The sequence below is a fragment of the Ascaphus truei genome, chromosome 20 (genome assembly GCF_040206685.1).
Source record: "Ascaphus truei isolate aAscTru1 chromosome 20, aAscTru1.hap1, whole genome shotgun sequence".
Taxonomy (NCBI): Eukaryota; Metazoa; Chordata; class Amphibia; order Anura; family Ascaphidae; genus Ascaphus; species Ascaphus truei.
Window position 1 is genome coordinate 7,053,298 of NC_134502.1, and position 5,404 is coordinate 7,058,701.

The window sequence follows — 5,404 nt, forward strand, 5'->3', positions numbered from 1 at the left end:
ATGATATAATACTAACACTCTCAAGGCCCCAGATTTCCCTCCCAAACCTACAAAAAGAGCTTTTAGACTTCGGAGCGATATCAGGTTATAAAATTAATAACGATAAATCCGAAGCACTAAATCTCAACCTGCCAGAGCCAGAGATGAAACTCCTCAAACTAAATTTTAACTACCGATGGTGCTCCTCCTATATCAAATATCTGGGAGTTAAGATATCGGGGAACTACCATTCTTTATACCAACACAATTATCCAGCCCTCTTACGGAAAATCAAATTAGACCTCGATAAATGGGGAACATACCAAATCTCATGGATCGGGAGGATGATCTCGGTAAAAATTAACATACTCCCCAGATTACTATACTACTTCCAGACACACCCGGTCCACATCCCTGGCATAGAATTGAAAAATATCCAGAAACAAATTCTCCACTTCATCTGGCAAGGGAAAAAACCACGAGTCCCGAGAACAGTTCTACTTGCCTTGAGGGGGAGAGGGGGCTCGGGGGTCCCCGACATTGCGCGGTACTACCAGGCCACGCAATTAAGGCAGGTAGTAGTATGGAATGCGGAACCCGGCCAATATTGCTGGCTAGACATAGAAATGCAATACGCCGGCACGCCTTCTCTGCCGACATGCCTTTGGTCCCTGAGCAGGGAAGACTTGCAGAAAAGTAAATTTCAATTAGGACCAATGAGGCACACATGGGAGACATGGACGAAATGCAAACTAAAATTTAAACTCACAACCACCAAATCTCAACTTATACCAATCACCCAAAACTTTCCACCAGGTTGTGAGCCCAGACAGTTTGATCAATTTACAACCAAAAACATACGGACGATTGCTAACTTCCTGAGCTTTGGGGAGTTCCTGAGTTACCAAAGGCTACAAAACAAATACGAAATAAGAGGACTAAACGTCTTCAAATATCTCCAAATTCGGCATTACGCCCAATCAATATCACCAACGTTGGAATTTCCCCCTCTCACGAACTTTGAAAGACTATGCAAGGAGACAGCACACCAAAAAGGTCTCATAACGCAAATATACTCAGAACTAGAACGAGCAACAGATGCTCCGATTCATGACTACATGCTCCATTGGGCAGCAGAATTGGGCACAGTTATAGACCGAGAGGACTGGGAAAGTATTTGGGAATCAGCCTCAGGAACTTCCATATGTACCACAATCAAAGAAAACATATATAAAATACTGTTCCGCTGGTATCTTACCCCAGTTAGACTAAATCAAATCTACCCTCTGGCTTCTGACCTATGCTGGAGAGGCTGCGGGCAAAAGGGAGACATGGCCCACATATGGTGGTCATGTCCAGAAATTCAGAAATACTGGGAAACCATACAGACTTTAATCACAGAGGTCACAGACCTCACAATACCCATTGATCCGCTGACCTATTTGTTGGCCAGGCCAATCGAGAACATTGACCGCCCAAAAAGTAAATTGATCTCCTTCATTCTCACGGCAGCTAGATGTGCGGTGGCGGCCTCGTGGAAGAAGGTGTCTCCCCCCCTAGGCAAACTGTTAAAAAGAGAATACAGGAAGTTATGTTAATGGAAAGGCTTTCGGCCTTTCTAAAAAGGAAAACAGAACCCTTTTATAACACATGGGAACCATGGCTGTCCCATACGAAAGATTAACAATGTCCATCTCCTACAACAGAAGACAGCGGTAGTGACGGAAGAACGTGTAATGGACTGAGGAGGAAGGGCCCCCCCTCCCTCCCCCTCCCCCCCTCCCCCCCTTCCACCTCTTTCTCTCCACCTCACCCCCCCCCCTTTTTTTTCTCCCCCCCCCCTCCCCCACTCTCTGTTTCTATCCTCACGCCAACCCTGCCGACCCACGTTTGAAGGTCAGGGGCGCGTTGAGTCTTTCTCTCTTACTGTCATTAAAATAAGAAAACCTGTATTAGGCAATATGATGTCTACCCTGTATACAATGTATTTTAAGCAATGCCTAATAAAAACTTTTGGAAAAAAAAACAACACATATACATTGTTAAAAATCCCTATACTATTGTGGCTGAAATGGATAAGTGAAATTAGATGGGTGTAATACCGTATATCAACATATCATGACTATCAAAAATTGCAACTGGTCTTAATGTCTCTAACCTAAGGGTTGTGGACAAAATGGTATATTCCAATCAGGAAGCAAATATAGTGGGGTATAGGTATATCTGAACTTATACACATATATAGCTAGGAGCTTGTGTAGCATAGAATGCCATAGATTACTGATATGAATCATTTGTGAATGAAATGTTCATAGGACAAAAACATATAATCACGTGAATCACTGCAGTGTATAGATACAAGCGTCTGCTTGTTGTACTCAATTGACCTTCTCCAAGGGGTAATGATGCCCTGAATGTCAATGTATAACATCTATATCGTCGCAGGGTATCGTATCTGTGGCATAGATAGGTAAATATGCAATATTGTATACAGATGGTCACCAAAACCGCTGCAGTGTAAACATAAGTGCATAACAGTGTATGTATTGTCTTATACCATATAACGTCCACCGCTCGTATCGATTGATACAGGTTAATGCTGGAAAGTGGTACAGCCTAGTAGTACTGGTAAATACACATATAACCTGTCATCCCAAATATCTTAGAGACGCTAAGCCGCCATGTGTGCCGCTTGAATCGATACAAGCCTGCTCGTGATCCCAGTTGATGAGAGTCGCCACTCGAGTGACGTCACCGCTGTGACACCCTACGTCCCGACGCACGTTTCACGTGTCCACCACGCTTCATCAGGGGGAGGAGGGATAAGTATCTGATATCCCCGATGGTGGTTTTATACCCTCAGACAAGGTAAAATGGTTCTATCCCAATGCCACAATAGGCGGGATAAGAGCCAATCAGTTCGCATCCACTACAGCAGCATTTCCCAAATGGTGGGTCGCGACCCGGCACCGGGCCACGGCACCAAAATTGCTGGGTCGCAGCGAGGCTGGCCGCGTGGTGTCTCCCATCCCCCCGGCACAAGTTAAAAAACAATGGCGGTGATTCCCCCCGCAGTCCCGCGCGCTTGCGCAGGGCAAGCAGGGCCCGCTCCTTTCCTCCCCCCGCTCCCAATGTGGGACGGAGGAGGAAGTACCAGCTCCTCTGCGGCCCGCACGTTACATGGGGGAGGGTGGAAGTACAAGCTCCTACTGCGGCACGCTTCCCCCCGCGGCTAGCTTCCCGAGCTCACCTCCCGTGGCACCCCCTCCCGAGCCCACCTCCCGTGGCACCCCCTCCCGAGCCCACCTCCCGTGCCGCCAAGCCCACCTCCCGTCCCGGACAGCAGGGGATATCGGGGGCATCAGGGGAATGCGTCCGGCGGCAAGGTAAGTCACCCCACCCAGTCACTGCCTCGCACCCAAGTGTCCCTGGCCCCCTAAGTGTCCCTGGCCCCCTAAGTGTCCCTGGCCGCCTCCCAAAAGTGTCCCTGGCCCCCTCCCTAACCGAAGTGTCCCTGGCCCCCTCCCACCCACCCAAGTGTCCCAGGCCCCCTCCCTCCCTCCCACCCACCCACGTGTCCCTGGCCCCCTCCCTCCCACCCACCCAAGTGTCCCTGGCCAACCCAAGTGTCCCTGGCCATTAGTGTCCCTGGCCCCCTCCCCTCCAGTCACTCACATCCGTTGTTGCCTGTAATTCACTGTTTGTGTTTGTGTGCGTATAGGGGAGAGCGAGTGTGTGTGTGTATCAGTGTCTGTGTGTGTGTGTATCTGTGTGTATCTGTATCAGTGTGTCTGTGTGTGAATCAGTGTCTGTGTGTATCAGTATCAGTGTAAGTGTGTGTGTATCAGTGTCTCTGTGTGTGTATCAGTGTTTGTGTGTTTGTAGCAGTGTCTCTGTGTGTGTAGCAGTGTCTCTGTGTGTGTAGCAGTGTCTCTGTGTGTGTAGCAGTGTCTCTGTGTGTGTATCAGTGTGTGTGTATCAGTGTGTGTGTGTGTGTGTGTAGCAGTGTCTGTGTGGCTGGGTGTGTGTCAGTGGCTGGGTGTGTGTCAGTGGCTGCGTGTTTGTGTATCAGTGTGTGTATCAGTGGCTGCGTGTGTCAGTGGCTGTGTGTGTGTGTGTGTGTGTATCAGTGGCTGTGTGTGTGTATCAGCGGCTGTGTGTGTGTGTGTGTGTATAAGTGGCTGTGTGTGTCTGTGCAGGCCCTATAGGCCAGTATAGGCGATAAAATTTTTAGTGGGTCACGAAAAAGAAGTTAAAAAATAACCGGGTCACAGAAAAAAAGTTTGGGAAACCCTGCACTACAGGAGGTGGGGCGAACCTAGGGAGTATACGTGAACAATTTAACCTCTTAGATGTCAAAAAATGCCTGTGTAGTCACACACAGGATGTGGATGTACGGAGGAGTGGGTAAGTATATTTCCAGAGTCTCGTCATGTGGCTATTGACCAAAAGTGGCCATAATTGCAATATTGATACTAGAATAATAAACTCAATAAATTTAAGTTGCATGTGGTTTATTGGCTTCTTTACACTTATTGTGTGCTTGTAGGGATGTGTAACCATAAATATATAACGGCCTGTCCATAATGGTCAGTGCAGGTGTGTGATTATGAGTTGTGCTTAATAGCTTCTATAGGCATATAAATATAAAAAATGTGTATATATGTGACATACTGTTCACACTTAAACAATACAACACGTTGGAAAAAGAAGTAATGAATATCAAATAAATTAAATGAAGAATGTGATAAAAAATGTGCTGGGTGAAGACAGTGTAGGAGTGTGACTCACATAAGAAAACCTGCCCCTAATGGTCAATGCAGGTCTATTTAATTATACATTTATATAAAGTGTGTTATGTGTAATGTACTGTGTAGAAATGAATGAGTATATATTACAATTACAGCCAAAAAATGGAAGGCTGTTAGTTAGCCTGAGTATTGCTTGGTAGCTTCTATAGACATATCGGTGTAGAAAAAGTGTATATATGTGACATACTGTCCACAATTGAACAATACAACACGTGAAAAAGGAAAAAAATGAATATTGAAATAATAATAAAATATATAAAAATAAATAATAATAATGTGCTGGGTGAAGACAGTGTAGGAGTTTGACTCACATAAGAAGACCTGCCCCTAATGGTCAATGCAGGTCTATTTAATGTATACAGTTATATAGAATGTGTTATGTGTAATATACTGTGTAGAAATGAATGAGTATATATTACAGTTACAGCCAAAAAATGGAAGGCTGTTACTTACTGCTGCGGCCGAGTTTATTCGAGCATTTGCCCGTTCTCGGCCGCAGCAGTTACCTGGCGCGCGCCGGAGGGTGCCGGGCGCGCGCCGAAGCAGCGGAGGAGAGGCCCGCCGATCGCGGCTTCCCCCTCTCCTCTCCGGGTCCGCCGGGTCCGCCGGAACCC